Here is a 17,757-nt window from a genome sequence, read left to right as displayed (position 1 = left end):
TTTTACAAAAGTCTTGGCAAGTTTAGGCATATCCCAAAATGATACACACAGCCTAGTTCTCAATCTCTTAAAAACAGGATTGTACCTGTAAACAACATTTTGTAGTCATATTTTCTGAAGTCTTCTCAAGTCACTCCTCAGACCAATCCTGCGATGAACACGGTGACACTGACCACATCCAAGATATGAGGGGAGTATCCAAAAGCCAAAAGTCCACTTCAAGGATGTTTAAATATTTAGTAGGTAGGTGTCTGGCACTGACACTCTAATTTTATTCAAATGATAAATCTCAAAGCTGAGCATACTTTGTTCATTTAACAAAGGCATTTAATTTGATGTTTCTTGTTTCAAGGAGACTAGTTCTTAAAATCCAGTGCTGAGAAAAAGCAACAACTGAGACACTTTGTAACTGAGAGTCTTTTAGAGAATATGAATAAGCTATACTACAAACTGAGAAAAGTTATGCCACAGTCTAATACTCTGGTGACCCTGCTGTGGAGAGTTAAGTCTGCAATGACTGCCTCTGTAAAAATTTTCCTTCACCTCAAGAATGAAGTCTCCATGGAGAAATAACAGAAAGTTAAAAGTCTGCAACAAAAGCCTAGAGAAATCAGCACATGAGTACACAGAAGACACAAAGCATTTTCACATTTTCTAACAACAGTATTAGCAGGGGAAAAGGCACTGCCAATTATTTCTGTATCATGCAGAGAAATAACACACAGCTATTTTTAAAAGATGTTTACAACAATGACGCTATTGAAAAATATGATTATATAAATTACTCAAAAGACCCTCATCTTCAGGTATGAATAAGACTGTCAGAAGAGGAAACTCTGGCCACTGCAAATTTTTCAGATTAAGTTGAAGCTCAACTCTATTCAAAGAATCCAGGTTTAAAAAAAAAAAAAAAAAAAAAACCCTATTAAAACAAAGATGTTGGCAGGGCGCGATGGCTCACGCCTGTAATTCAGCACTTTGGGAGGCCAAGGTGGGTGGATCACCTGAGGTCAGGAGTTCAAGACCAGCCTGGCCAACATGATGAAACCCCATCTCTACTAAAAATACAAACAGCTACTTGGAAGGCTGAGGCAAGAGAATTACTTGAACCCGGGAGGCGGAGGTTGCAGTGAGCCAAGATCATACCACTGCACTCCAGCCTGGGCGACAGAGTGAGACTCTATTTAAAAAAAAAGCAAAAACAAAACAAACAACAACAACAACAACAAAGATGTTGGGCCAGGCACGGTGGCTCACACCTGCAAACCCAGCACTTTGGAAGGCCATAGCAGGCACCATAGTGAAACCCTGTCTCTATTTATTTTTAAATAAAATAAGTTTAATTTTAAAAAGCAAAGATGTTCTCCCCAAAATAAACAAACTGCTAGAAACAAGAAAACAACATAAAAATTAATTAGCAAAGGAAATAAAAAGTAGAAAACTGGGCCCCATGGGATCAGAGTTAGAAAATTCAAAAATGAACTTATTCTTGTGATTAAAATAGGGGCTTTATTTTATGATGCGGAAGCTCTAGCCAGAGAGCACAACTGCTTATATATGTTGGAACAAATGAAACTACAAAGAAAGACAACAAATATCAACCAAGTAGTTGAATGAATCAAATCAACCCTAATGATCAACAGCAGGATAAAAATTCCAGGGCAATTTCTATGTAAACTTGATGTGATAAAAATCTTCCTAATAGGGCCTTTTCCCTTAGATACCATTCATCTTCACATGATTCTAATCTAAGAGATTAGGAAAAACAAAACAGAACAACTACTAAATTTCCTTTGGGGATAGGAAGAGTAAACAAAAGGAGAGACAGAGAAAACAAAATGGACAGATGTCACACAGGCTGGCTTCTGGAGATGTTGCCTTGTCTATCACTTTTAGAAATGAAAAGGAAAACATAGGGTGGCAGAGGACCGAGATGACATAAAGACTCCAGAGTTATTTTCAATCACAGGAAGACATCATGCTACTGAAATTAACAGACATCAATTCTGAAGAATCATAACACTCCCTTCTTTAAAAAAATAAAATTTTGTCCTTAGAGGCATAATGAAAACAATATGGGCTTTGAAGTCATACAAAGGTTTATATCACAAGTTCAACCTACTTAGTATCTATAAAATGGAGACAGCTGCTACTTAGGGTTGTGATGATTGAATAGCATAGGTTACATAGGTTTTTTAAATGCATGCCACGTAGTGAGTGCTCAGTAAGTTACAGTTTCTTTGAACTTTGAATTATTAGCAGTGGAAATAGGAAAGAATATATTATTCTGCTCCACTATGCTCTTTTACCACTCACATGTGCCCTATCACGGTATTTAGCACAATGTCCTATAATTAAAAGTCTGAACCCCTTACTTCACTAAGAGCTCTTAGAAAAACCAGACATTGGCCGGGCACAGTGGCTCACGCCTGTAATCCCAAACTTTGGGAGGCAGAGGCAGGCAGATCACGAGGTCAGGAGTCCAAGACCAACCTGGCCAACACGGTGAAACCCCATCTCTACCAAAGACACAAAAAATTAACTGGGCATGGTGGTGCACGCCTGTAATCCCAGCTACTAGGGAGGCTGAGGCAAGAGAATCAATCACTTGAATCTGGGAGGCGGAGGCTGCAATAAGCCAAGATCATGCCACTGCACTCCAGCATGGGTGACAGGGTGAGACTCTGTTTCAAATAAATAAATAAATAAGAAAAACTAGACATTATTGGAATCATTCACATTTCCCATGTGCACAAGGTTCAGCACAATGCAAGTGCTCAGCAAAGGTTTGCCACTGAACTTGTAAGAATTATTCAAGCAGAATTGTTAGGATTTGCAAGCTGACTACTTCATGTTAAAACTAAGTAGTGCTTTTGCTTATTCCTATGCTTGTCATTGGTCAGATATAAATTCCCGAGAAAAAGGTACATAGAAAAGACTTTACAAGTAGTAAAACAGAATGGAGGGCTTACTGAAAACATGGTGACAACGAGCAGCCAAAACAAATGACTCAATGTCCCACATGTGTATTTAGGTATGGGTCGGAAATTTCCTCTGTTTCTAACCCTTCTCCAAACAATTTTGGTTTCTTTAGAGCATCAATATGCAGCAACTGACAAAAACTGGACAGGAGACAAATCTGAGATCTTAAGTTCAATTTATGTAAGTATATTCATTGAGAACTGTTTACAGTTTGCAAGCACCACTCACAGTGGGCATGAGAATCACCTGGGAGTTTACTAAAATGAAGACTCTAGAGTATATCCCCCAAAAGGTCAGTATTTCTGAAGTGGGGCTCCAAAAACTGTATTTTTAATAAGCACCTCAAATGCTTCTTCATGCAGGTTCAGCTACCACACTTGAAGAGCCACAACACACCATTTAATTCCTACAAAAAGCCTGCGACATACTCAGAACACTCAATTTAACAAATGAGAAAATTTTGGTGTTCAAAAAGATTTGATAATTTGCTCAAAGTAATCCCTTCAATAACTCATACCCACAGGATTCAGACCTGTCCATTTACTGCAAAACTTGTGCCCTACTACATTACTTTGCTAAGGACCATGTCATAAAGATAAGAGATAGGTATTTAGGCCCCGAAACCAACTTTTTGTGTTCAGCAAAACCTAAAACCCCAAATATCTTACAAAAGGTGCTGAGGGAAATATCTATTAGCCACCCCAATTTTTTCTTTGAAATATCCATACTTCTTCTGAGCCAATTTTAATTGACTCAATTTTTTATCTTCTTCGTTTTACCTCAAAACCAAATTTTACTTTAAACCAAACAATAAACCTAAAATCAGAAACATGCTAATTTCCAACAGTCTGAACTTACATTATTTTACTTATAAGCCATAAACTGGAATCAAGTGTATTTTCCTTTTCTCTAACTTCACTCAACTGGAATAAAATCAAACCAAACCCAAAGTGAATAAATACTTCACTTGGTCTTAAGTCCTCACTTGAAATAATTTCAAGACGTATTTTAGAAACAGGTTTATTTTCCATACACATCTAAAAGGCTTACAGCATGCGCACAAAAATCTTCGGCTTTTAGGAATTTACATTATAATTTTTAACTCTTAAACACGCTTATCCGCTTGATTTATAAGCTGGAGGGCAAGGGTGGATACTACGTTTAAATTTTTCTTAAGAAGGAAGGTTACCAGATTATCAAAGAATTAGTACACCATACATGGATGAAAAGAGCAAATGGTAAGTACTTAAACTAAAGACGTAAACAATTACCTTTAAAAATACAATTACTCACTCACTGATCCCATCAGCGGTCACATCTAGAAACATCAACCTTGAGCAGCCAGAAGAAAGCCAGAAAACAGATCTCAAAAAGCGGGTATATTTTACTGTAGTCTTTAGTGACAGTAATACCAGATCAGTGCTCTACATATACATTTTAAATCAATTAGGTCTGTTCTTGGCCTACCACACATCCCTTTGATCTTCAATATTGCATTCTGACAACCCAAATGCCCCCATTGTAACAGCTTACCTAACCCTGTCCTCTCCTGAAATATGCAAAGACATCAGCACTCCTTAATCTAAACTGCTTTTTCCATAGCACAGCATACAAATCTACACACATTTTTGATCACTTTAAAGTGGAGGTTATTGAATTAAAAATTGCTGTTGAATTGAAACAGCAGGGAGGGGAGGAGAGAGGATGGGATTTGTTTCCTCCCAGAAGACTACTGCTTACTCTGTCAGTCCTACATACTTTACCAATTACAATTTAACAACTAACAACCAATCCATGAGGGCAACACTTACGGTTATCACACACTAGTGGAGTCCCATTTTATGACTATGCAGATAGCAGTCTGTAAAATATTTGTTCATTTATAAGTGACAAATTTCTATAGGCTTCTACTATACTTTGGAAGCTAAAGTCTAAAAGTCACCAAAATAAATACCTCTACTTCCACCTCAGAGATGACCTTGGACCCTGCATCACCCTCTTAAAAGACAGAAGTCAATTCAACAGATTGAGAAGATAATGCAGACAAAATTCATATATTTGACAGTCTTCCCTAGAACCAATCATGATCACCAAACCGTCATCACTCATCATCACAAATAAATTTGTGAAGCACTTTACAGTTTAAAAGCACACTTAGACCCATTATCTCATTTGATCTAAGCAACAGTCCTACAAGGGAGGAAAAACCAGTACTAAATCAGGGAGGAGGGAACTGAGACTCAAAAAATAAGTAAAATTGCTCGAGGTTATATACAGGTGACCCCTGAACAATATGGGTTTGAACTGCGCAGGTCCACTTATACACAGATTAAAAGATTAAAAGTACAGTATTTGCAAGGTGTAAAACCCACATATACAGAGGGCCAACTTTCCACATACAGTGGTTCCATAGGGCCAACTACAGGACTTGAGTATGCAAAGATTTTGACGTGCCCAGTGGTCCTGGAACCAATGCCCCATGTATAACAGCAATGACTGTATAGTATTAAAAACTATAGTTTAGTATAACACCGCAGTTTAGACTGTATAGTATTAAAAACTATACTATAGTCTTATAGTACTCATCCAAATTGCCTCATCCAATTCCTACGTTTAGTATACTTTCCAATACTTATAAAAGTGAAAGTGAGTTGAACAATTTACATTCTAAAATAAATCCATAAAAATAACTCAGTCCAATATAACCATACCTTTTGAGTAAGTCTTTACATCTTCTAATATAAACTGCAAAAAATAACTTTAAATATAAAACTGTGTCATTTTGCTGATATACGAAGCTACCTGAGAGACAAATCATCTAAAACAAGTAACAAGAGCGCCAGAAATTCCCCTCAGGCAAATCAAATCAGTGAACAGATAGCAAACATTTAAACACTTGAACAGATTTATCACAATACTAAGTAATAATACATAGCCTAACGACAGCTGCTACTTTTGTGGGAATAGAAGGAACATTTCCTGATTTTCTTTTTGCACTGGTTTCTTCTAAATAAGAAACATTTTGGAGACTGAAAAAGGAAGCATGGTTTTTCTAATCAATAAACAAACAAACAAAAAAGAATGTAAAAACCAAATCTCTCTCATCACATAATAATTGTAGGCATTTGTTGAATTACCTAAAGTACAGTATTTTACTTTCACCTTTCATACATTCAAAAAATATATTTTCTTCATAATAGTTTAATACATCAAAAAACATTCCAAATGTATATCAAGCTATTTAATTATTTTTGGTGAGCTGTTGTACCATGTTATGAAAAAACAATACTGAAACAGTTCATATAAAAATACCAAAGTAGCATTCTACTCCCCATTCCCAGTTCTAAATAGCTTCCAAAGATATTCAAAACCACTTATTGACCAGCATAAGGATTGCTAACCCAACACACTTTATCAACATCTTTGCTCTCCTTCATCAGGAATCATTCACATGTTATACTCTACCCCATTCCCTTAAACTTGCATTATTTGTATGTCAATGAAATCTATCTCAAACAATTTCTTTTTCAAACACACATCCTAGGTTACTCTATCTTCCATTGTTCTTTCATATCTTTTTATCTAAGGAAACTATTTCTTTTCTAACTTTTTCATTCCACTCAGGACCTAAAATACAACCTTAACCATAGCTGGTAAGCAAAAAGATAGCATTTCTGCTGTATACCAATATCAAAAGAAAGAAATGCCATCAACCTATAAAGTACCTGAAAGGACACAGAAAGGCCTGGCAGACTCCTGCAAGTCTCTACGCCTGACCTCCCTCTGATTACATCCCTTTATCAATCACATACAAGAAAATTTTTCAAAACTAGTTCTTAACAGTGTTTTGGTTTTGCTTAACTACTATTCTTGCCATATTATTTTCTATTATGTGTCACTGTAAGTATATAGATATTTGAACTAACTATGGCTTCATTAGGCTTTTGTAGGATAGCCTGGGAACCTATTTGTATTTACTTATTTACAAAACTTACTACGGAAAAATACTTTCTAAGTTCCAAAATAATTTATGAACTTTTAGAATGCAATCTGTTTATCAGCTAAAGCTTTTCCGTATAACAAAATAGGAGGAGGAGATATGCCTAAAATATTACAATTTTAACTGTTGTGAAGATAGAGTATCTCCAAACAACTTTATAAGAACCTCTTAAAATTAACTATGGAAAATAAAATAGCAGGTAATAACTACGAGTTCTGCCATTAACTCCATTTCTGCAAGGGATACCATACATTTTCAAATACTGATTAAATTCTAGTTTACAACTTCATTAGTAACGATGCTAAGTTTATAGTTAATAAGACAAGGAACATGCCTAAGAGAAAAATATCTAGGCTTACCTCATTTTATTGCATGTTGCAGAAATTATGTTTTTTTACAAATTGAAGGTTTATAGCAGCCCCATGTTAACCAAGTCTGTCAGTGTCACTTTTCCAACAGCATGTGCTCACTTCATGTCTCTGTGTCACATTTTGGTAATTTCTGCAGTACTTCAAACTTTTCATTATTATTATACTCATTACGGTGATGTGAATATTGTGTGTGCTCTGACTGCTCCACCAACCAGCTGTTCCCTCATCTCCCTTCCTCTCCTCAGGGCTCCTTATTTCAGACACAACGATATTGAAATCAGGCCAATTAATAAGCTTATAGTGGCCTCTAAGTGTTCAAGTGAGAGAAGAGTCACCTGTCTCTCACTTTAAATCAAAAGCTAGAAATAATTAAGCTTAATGAGGAAAATATGTCAAATGCCCAGACAGGCTGAAAGCTATGCTTCTTGTGCCAAACCGCCAAGTTGTGAATACAAAGGAAATGTTCTTGAAGGAAATTAAAAGTGCTACTCCAGTGAACAGATGAATGATAAGAAAGTAAAATAGCCTTATTGCTGATACGGAGAAGGTCTGAGTGGTCTGGACAGACGACCAAACCAACCTCAACATTTCCTTAAGCCAAAGCCTAACCCAGAGCGAGGCCAGAACTCTCTTCAATTCTATGAAGGCCGACAGAAGTGAGGAAGCTGCCAAGTTTGAAGCTAGTAGAGGAAAGATGCCCTCTCCATACCATAAAAGCACAAAGTAAAGCAGTAAGTGCTGATTTAGAAGCTGCAGCAAGTTATCCAGAAGATTTAGCTAAGACCATTGATGAAGATGGCTACACTAAACAACTTCTATATGCCATTAAGAATATTCATGATTCATAGGAACAGGAACACAAGTTTGGAAGATGATACCAATCCTCCTGGATGATTTTGAGGAGTTCAAAATTTCAGTGGAGGAAGTCAGTGCAGATGTGGTAGAAATAGCAAGAGAACCAGAATTAGAAACAGAGCCTGAAGATGTGACTGAACTGCTGCAATCTTGTGATCAAACTTGAACAGATGAGGAGTTGCTTCTTATGAATGAGCAAAGATAGTGGTTTCTTGAGATGGAATGTACTCCTGGTGAACACACTGTGACTACTGCAGAAATGAGAACAAAGGATTTAGGATATAATCTCAGCTGATAAAGCAGCAGCAGGGTTTGAGAGGACTGATTCCAATTTTGAAAGTTCTACTAAAATGCTATAATGCCTGGGGTGCTGGCTACTGTAGCCTCAGCTAACCAGGAGGCAGAAGTATGATGATCACTTGAGCCTAAGAGTTTGAGTCCTGCCTGGACAACACAGTGAGACACCCATCTCTTTTAAAAACTAAAACAAATATAATGCTATCAAACAGTATCTCATACTACAGAGAAATCTTTCGTGAAAGGAAGTCAATTAATCCAGCAAACTTCATGGTTGTCTCATTTTAAACAATTGTCACAGCCACCCTAACCTTCAGCAACCACCACCCTGATCAGTCAACAGTCATCAACACTAAGCAGCAAAAAGATGACTATTCACTGAAGGCTCAGATTATTAGCATTTTTAAACAATAAAGGATGTTTTAATTAAGGTTGTTTAGACATAATGCTACTGCACTTAATAAACTACAGTATAGTGTAATCATAACTTTTATATGCACTAAGAAACCAAAAAAAAATTGTGTGATGTGCTTTATCATGGTGGTCTGGAACCAAACCCACAATATTGTCAATATATGCATATATTAAATAACATTGTCCCAACTGATCACAGTTACTTATAATCAAATCCATATTGGTATTTATATTTGCCTCATCTTCCTCCCTCTAAAAGCTTGCTTAACATCTCCCAATCCTCTCCCCACAAAAGAAAGAGAGAGAGAGAGAGGAAAAGAAAGAAATGAAAGAAAGAAAGACCGGCCTTTAGAGAACCTGGCAATGCCGTTCAAATAGGGCATGTCCAAGTCCACCTCCTCAATGAGGAAGAGTACTGTCAGATTAAGTGGGTCAATTCACAAAGCAGTCCACTTAGCATTTCTCCCCACAAAGTTCTACTAGAAGAGATGCTAACTGGGCTCTATTAAATAAAAGCCACTGGAATAACACAATCCTGTACTCACAGTGGGTCTACCATTGGGACTCGGTTCCTTTACCACTGCCTGAGAAATAAAATAAGACTGATCCTCTTATTGGTGGGTCATGGAATAACATCTTAGGACATCCAACGCCAAAGCAGTGTGTCTCCCACACTGCTTACTCATTATTTGCAGTGTCAAAAGTAGATAAGGACATTAAAGTAGGAAACAATTTCCCTTGAAACAGAACTTTCATCCTTGGGAAATATGTACATGCCTAACTGCCCTTTTTAAAATGGTCTTTGTCATCTCCTACTGTTAACTACCTGACTTAATGATATACCAGGATAGGACTAGCCCAAGTCTGCTAGCTGTGACTGCTGGTGAATTTCTTTATACCATACCTCTACAACCTGCAGAAGCATTTAACACATACTCATTAAAAAAAAAAAATCAGTGGAAACTTTAAAAGGTTTGATGTGGCCGGGCGCGGTGGCTCAAGCCTGTAATCCCAGCACTTTGGGAGGCCGAGACGGGCGGATCACAAGGTCAGGAGATCGAGACCATCCTGGCTAACACGGTGAAACCCCGTCTCTACAAAAAAAAAAATACAAAAAAAATCTAGCCGGGCGAGGTGGTGGGCGCCTGTAGTCCCAGCTACTCGGGAGGCTGAGGCAGGAGAATGGCGTAAACCCGGGAGGCGGAGCTTGCAGTGAGCTGAGATCCGGCCTCTGCACTCCAGCCTGGGCAACAGAGCCAGACTCCGTCTCAAAAAGAAAAAAAAAAAAAAAAAAAAAGGTTTGATGTGACTATATGCAAGTAACAAGACCAAGGTTCCGCTGAAGACTTTCCTGAGCTGTGTCCCTCCAAGATTATGTCCAACACAGCCCCCAAGTTCCATGTACTTTCATGCATCCTAGATGAAACTGTAATAAAAGTTAACTACAAAACAAAAATTTGTAGTCATCCTTTTTTTCTCACCAATTTCCATTATAAAAACTGAAACTATATACCCATGTGAAGAGTCCCACAGAATATAAGGTTTTAATACTTAATATGGTAAACACAGTGCTAGCAATAACTTTATAGATCAATAATGTCAACAAAAAGCCATCTGACCTATTACCCTTAAGGTGTTACTTAAATTTCATGATGCCCCCTAAATTTAATCAAGAAGAAAAATACTATTTTCCTTATCTTAAGACCCTCATACACACACCCTCGTCACAAACCTTTGTCCTAGGTATCTCTAGTATCCACTAAAGAGTAAAGCAAACACTAACGGAGAAGAGAACAGTGTACCTGACCATCCAGGTACCATGAAAAGATGAAGAAATGGTGACTCTCAGAGGTCAAGAGCAGCCAATTTCATTAAGATCTCCATCAAAGCAGATGATGCAGCACCTTCCTGAAATAAATTGTGACCCATGTAGGCAATATGCACCATTATTTACAAATGAGCCTGAAAAACTGAACTGCTGAATTGAAATTTAAAACAGAATATATCAGTTTTATTCAACTTTTCAGGTAGGGTAAATATTCCAAATATTCTAACCAACAACATAAATGGACTCCAAAAATTAAGCTGGCACTTAACAGTCTTAGGTTTTAATGGCTCACACCTATAATCCCAGCACTTTGAGAGGCCAAGTGGGAGGACTGCTGTTTGAGCCCAGGAGTTCAAGACCAGCCTGGGCAATATAGCGAGATCCTGTCACTACAAAAACAAAAAAAACTTTTTTTTTTAAATTAGCCAGTCATGGTGGCACACAACAGTGGGAGGCTGAGATGGGAGAAGTGCCTGAGCCCAGGAGGTCAAGGCCACAGTGAGTCATGTATGCTCTCCACTACTGGAGCCACTACTGCACTCCAGCCTGGGCAACAGAGCAAGACCCTGTCCCAAAAAAAAAAAAAATTCCAGATTCATGATATTGCTGGGAGAGTATAATACACATTCTTTATGGTACCTGTCCAGTCTATATACATAAAGCCTAATTAACTACTAATTTTTATTTTTTCAGCTTACATTTTCATTGCTACGTTAATAGTTAACATACGTACACACATCTCTCTTCTCTGAAAATCTCTTTCCCCTCCCACTGGGTAAAGTGCCTGAATATGTTCATCTAAGTATTTATCAAAACAATAACAAACTCCCTACCTCGTGAGAGAAGCAGATATTATTTATACAAATAACTGCTCCATTAGATAATAAATGAAGAGAGACAAAAGAGAATGGTGGGGCACAATTAAGTCCATAATGGAGTATCTAGAATCCCATTAGGGGAGGTCCCTCCGAAAAAGTAGTATTTCAGCTGAAATTCTAAAAAGTGTGAGAGGGTAGCGGGAGGAGGGAAGCAATGGGGTGGGAAGAGATAACATTAATGGCAGAAGGCATGTAAAAAGAAAGATCTTGAAGGAGTTTAACAAATTGAAAATAAGTGGACAGTCACACAAGACTACATATTGTATGATCCTGTTCATATGAAATGTTCAGAATAAGCAAATCTATAGAATGAAGATAGACTCACTAATCTACCTGGTTGTCTAAGGCAGGCAGTGCATGTCAGGAGATGGGGAGTGACTGCCAATGGATAGTAAGATTCTTTTGGGGGCCAGGCATGGTGGCTGATGTCTGTAATCCCAGTACTTTGAAAGACAGAGGTGGGCGGATCACTTGACACCAGTAGTTTGAGACCAGCCTGGCCATCCCTACTAAAAATACAAAAATTTACCTGGGCATGGTGGCGGGTGCCTGTAATCCCAGCTACTTGGGAGGTTGAGGCATGGGAATTACTTGAACCCAGGAAGCAGAAGTTGCAATAAGCCTGGGTGACAGATCTCTTCTGGAGGGCTGTTTTTTAACCTACAACAGTTCTGTTTGTTCTTAGCAGAACAAAACATCAGAGATCTAATAAACTAGAAACAGCAAAGAACAGAAAAAAACATAGTGAAAAATTAATTGCAGGGAAGAAAGGAAATCATAATAGTGAATGCAGAGGGAATCACTTAACAGATTAAAGTAATTCTGGAGAAGATGATAAATGTGAAGAACAAAGATGATCCAACATAAGGATAATTATTGTTCCAAAAGTAGATGCCACACATGAATAGAAAATTTCCTTGAAGCTTTCCTTGAAATTGAGAGCACTATCTGCAGGGCAAAAAGGTACAATGTATGCAAGAACTGACTTAGGATGATCAAAGTACTGTGGTTAAACTGAAGGATAAAAAAGAGTCTACCAGGCCTCCAAACAGAAAAAAACATAGTCACCTAAAAGTTAGTCAACCTGAAAGGCAGGCTGGGGAACACATGGTGCAGAGACGCAGAAGATGTTTGTAGAAAAACCAACACACTAAGTTATGAAAAAACAGGCCAAACTTCTAACACTGTTTGGCTTATGACCTTGAGGAAGTCAAGGAATGTCCTTTTTAGGGCTTAGTTTCCCTATCTGTAAACTGAAAGGACTGAATAAATACGAAATTTAGAGCCCCTTCAGCTCTGAAAGTACATTGGACGGTAGCCAGATTAAGAGGATAAAAATGTCAAACACTGGGTTTTACACCTTACTTTTCCCCTTCCAGCTCTTATTAAATCATAAGTTGGGAAGAAAGAATTTATTTCAGACATTCCTCCTACCCCCAAATATACCTATCATATTTCATCTCACAAATCAGCAAATATTAAAAAATAAACACTCAAGGTGTTAACAAGGGATACAATAAACTAGGCGCTCTCAAATATGATTTTTTAAAAGCCTTAAAATTTTCCCCAAATATCAAGCAAGGGATGTTAGGAAAAAACAATCACTGAATAAAGGAGGAAGAGTTACTTGTAAGGCATCTGCTGAAGCAAGAGCAGTGAAACAAAGGATACAGGAGAGAAGTGGGGTAGTTTATAATCTATAGAAGTTGTTCTCAATGTACAAGCCAAAGAGAACCTGTAAGGATTTATTACTGCAAGGGGGTCTGCAAATCCACACAAAAATAAACCACTGCTGGAAACAGAGAAATAAGCAATGCTAAAATAAACCACTGCTGGAAACAGAGAAATAAGCAATGCTATACCGCCAAATACACACACACACACACACACACACACAAATTTTTTTTTGTTTGTTGGTTTTTTTGAGACAGAGTCTCACTCTGTTGCCCAGGTTAGAGTGCTGTAGTGCCATCTAGACCCACTGCAACCTCCACCTCCCGGGTTCAAGTGATTCTTATGCCTCAGCCTCTCAAGTAGCTGGGATTACAGACATGCACCACCACATCTGGCTAATTTTTGTATTTTCAGTAGAGATGGGCCTTCACCATGTTAGTCACACTGGTCTCAAACTCCTGACCTCGAGTGATCCACCCACCTCGGCCTCCCAAAGTGCTGGGATTACAGACGTGAGCCACCGAGCCTGACCCACATTGATTTTTAAATATGAAATCTTGAAGTATAATTTTCATTAAAAGCAGTGGGACAAAAAATTAGCCAGGCGTGATGGCAGGCACCTGTAATCCCAGCTACTCAGGAGGCTGAGGCAGGAGAATCACTTGAACCCAGGAGGCGGAGGTTGCAGTGAGCTGAGATCGCGCCATTGCAATCCAGTCTGGGCCACAGGGCAAGACTCTATCTCCAAAAAAAAAAAAAAAAAAAAAAAGGCAGCAGGAGCAGCCAGGCACAGTGGCTCACGCCTATGATCCCAGCACTTTGGGAGGCCGAGGCAGGCGGACCACTTGAGGTCAGGAGTTTGAGAACAGTGTGGCCAATATGGTGAAGCCCCGTCTCTACTAAAAATATCAAAAAAGTAGTCAGGTGTGGTGGTGCACACCAGTAATCCCAGCTACTTGGGAGGCTGAGGCAGGAGAATCACTTGAACCCAGGAGGCGGAGGTCGCAGTGAGCCAAGATCACGCCACAGCACTCCAGCCTGGGTGACAGAACGAGACTCCGTCTCAGGAAAAAAAAAAAAAAAAAAGCAGGAGCAACAAAAATGAAGCCCTATTCTTTTACCCAGTACTTCCCTTTCTAGGAATACGGCAAAAGAAAGTAAAAAGAAAATGGAAGAAAATAATTGATTTACAAAGATATTCATTAAGGCATTATTTACCACATCAATAAATTAGAGCCAATCCAGACGTCCAATAGCAGAGAATCATAAGGTAAACTACGATACACTCACAATGAACAGAATATTATGTACTCATTAAAATTACATTTTCCAAGAATATTTAATGGTTTAGGAAAATATTCATGACACAAGATTACATAAAAAGGCAGAGTATATAGCTACAAATTGCTATATATTGTGATCCCAATTTTGAAAACAAATGCTACACAAACACACCAAAAAGTAAACAGGAGTTTTCTCTAGATAGTGAGAATACAGGCAAATTTTTATTTTCTTTTTTGTATCTCTCTGTAATTTCCAAATTATCTACACTGAGCATATAAAATGTTTTAAGGATAAATTTGCTTGAAGTTCTAAAAAGATATTCAAAGATATTCTCTCCAAAGAAGTATTACTGTCACTGGGTTCTAAAAAAAAATCCAAGTATGCTTACAGAACACTTTGAGCTAAAAAATCAGCAACTATTTCTTGAATAATTTATCCTTAGTTCTAAAATTGAGTGTAATCGGCAAAGAGATGAATTGAGTGCCTCATTCATAGTCAACGTTTATTCTTCAATTAGGCATTGTTATATTCAGTACACAAAAGAGTGACAAGAGAATAAGTTGGCTAGAGCACGACTTACTGGAATGTATGTTTAAAAGATTTCGTAAAAGGCTGTATGTTTATTTAGACTCAACTTTACTTAATTAACTACTATGTGACTGTCCATTTAAATAACAATTAATGAGGTATTATTACTATTTAATAGATAAAAGAAATGAAGAGACCAGCCTGGAGCCTCATCATACCTTAACTAGAACCTGCTGAGGCAGATTTACCTCATGAGAAACTTGGCCCTTACCCAACAAACTATTTGAAACTTTCCAGACTATGCCACTAAGGCCATAGATTCATCTAGCCTACAAGAGATTAAAAGGCCTAAATCTATCAACACCTCATATCCTTGTTTACCTAAGTCTCCACCAGAAATACTAGCCTCTCTCATTTGCTGTTAACTGTCATGCCCCTACTACTCCACACATCCCTCTCATCTGAATCAACTCCTCAACTCTACCTCTTCTGTGATCAGCAAACTCCACTTTCTAGCCTTATGGAAAACATAACTCCCCCAAATATGCTACTTTAATAAATCCCACAGAGGCTGATGTTATTCAGTTCCTCCACACGTCTCAAAACCATGTCCTTGCAGGCCATGGTGGGGCAGAGGTTGGGAAGATGGCATGGTGAGGCTGGGCAGAGACAGGCTGGGGCAGCGACCAGACATGGTCTCCGCCAGTGAGCAGCCGCAGCTGCAAGGAACTCACTATGGCCCTACCCCCGCCACAGCTGCTCAGACACAGGTTTGACTTCTTCAGCAAAAAGGTAGATTCAGAAAAGCACCCAGGAAAGCTGAGCCTCAAAGATCAGACATAGGCACAAGTGTTGAAGCATACAAGAGAAGTGCTTTGATTCCTCCTGTGGAAGAAACAGCCTTTTATCCTTCTCTGTATCCTATAGGGACTCTCATAAAACCTTTATTTTTTACTGTTGGGTTTACAGGCTGTGCATTTGGATCAGCTGCTATTTGGCAATATGAATCACCAAAATTCAGGGTCCAGAGTTATTTTGATGATATAAAAGTTGATGGTTGGGATAGCATAAGACCACAAAAAGGAGACTTCAGAAAGGAGAATAACAAGTGGTGGAATCACCTAAGCGATGGCCAGTAAACTGTGACAGATTATCACAGGTGCAAACGAATGTCGTTGTATTCTGTTGATAGAGAGTACCATCTCTGCAGCGGACAGTGATCAGATATTTCACATCTAATCCAGCCTCAAAAGTTTTCTTTTCCAGTGTTGCTGTCAACATTCAGTTATTTCTCCTATTTCACACGGCAGCAAATATCTATGTTTTGTGGAGCTTCGCCTCCAGCACAGTGAACATTCTGGGTCAAGAGCAGTGTTATTATCTGCAGGTGTTATTTCCAATTGTATCAGTTATGTGTGTAAAGTTGCCACAGGAAGATAGGGACCATCACTTGGTGCATCTGGCACCATCATGATGGTCCTTGCAGCTGTCTGCACTAAGATCCCAGAAGGGAGGCTTGCCATTATTTCCCTTCAGATGTTCACATTCACAGCAGCGAATGCCTTAAAAGTCATTATGGCCATGGATACAGCAGGAATGATCACGGGATGGAAATGTTTTGATCATGCGGTGCATCCTGGGGAACTCTCCTTGGAATATGGTATGTTACTTATGGTCATAAACTGTTGTGGAAGAACAGGGAGCCTCTAGTAAAAATCTAGCATGAAATGAGGATGGATGGCCCCCAGAAAAGGAGGTGGCTCTAAGTAAAACTGGGATTGGACAGTATAGGTGCATCTGGTCCGTGACGCCTGAGAACCATAGGAGCACATTGGCCCTAGAGTGACCACAGCTATGCTCTGGCTTGAAAGACATCAGCATCTGGCCTCCCAGTGTTTTCAGCTGTGTCCCCCAGTCTGTCTTTTAGAAGGTGAATTATGACAAAGTTGTGAAAAAAAGGTTTATATCTAGTTGGGAAAAAAAATCACATCCTCCTTATTCCCTATTGCCATTTCAGAACCATTATACTTTCTCGGTCATCCAAAAAAACTCTGCTCACTTGAGGTCCTCCTAGGCTAGTTCCTTCCCTATCAGCTTCTAAATGTTGGGGTTCTTCTAGGCTTGGTCCTAGACTCCCATTCTCTATCTTCTGTCTCCATACTCTCCCCAGATTAGCTTATGCATTCCCAGATCTTTAAATACATGGTATTTATCCAAATTGTTACCATTTGAGAGCTGTTGGTTCTCATATGTATTTCTGTAGACCTGACTACCCTTTCAACCTTTAGAGACTCCTATATTCAACTTCCCACTTTGGAGTTACACTTGTGTCTCATTTCCCTGATTAAAACTCCTTAAAGGCTTCAGCATCTTTTACAAAACCCTGTAAGATCTAGTTTCATTCTGATATCATGCCATTCTTCCCTTGCTCACAACCCTTCGGTCACACTAGGCTTCTTTCCATTTATTGAATACACAAAGCATTTTGCCACCTCAGGACTTTTTCACATAATGTTCCCTTTCCTTACAATATTCTTTTACCATCCCCATCCCTAATCCCTTCCTTTTTATCCTTTATGTCTCAGCTTAAACCTCACTTCTTCAGAGACGCCTTCTCTAGGACAATCCAATCTAAAGTAGTTTTCA

General features: G+C 38.6%; 1 protein-coding gene and 1 pseudogene across 4 annotated transcripts in view; one reads left to right on the top strand and one right to left on the bottom strand.

The window, feature by feature from the left end:
• Positions 1-17,757, bottom strand: part of LOC105470323 (glycogen synthase kinase 3 beta) — a 264,548-nt gene that overhangs the window by 182,801 nt on the left and 63,990 nt on the right. The window lies entirely within an intron of this gene.
• Positions 15,757-16,881, top strand: LOC105470322 (presenilin-associated rhomboid-like protein, mitochondrial pseudogene; annotated as a pseudogene).

The sequence above is a fragment of the Macaca nemestrina genome, chromosome 2, assembly GCF_043159975.1.
Source record: "Macaca nemestrina isolate mMacNem1 chromosome 2, mMacNem.hap1, whole genome shotgun sequence".
Classification (NCBI taxonomy): domain Eukaryota; kingdom Metazoa; phylum Chordata; class Mammalia; order Primates; family Cercopithecidae; genus Macaca; species Macaca nemestrina.
Note: the sequence above shows the minus strand (reverse complement) of the source record. Positions and strands in the feature narration are given on the sequence as shown.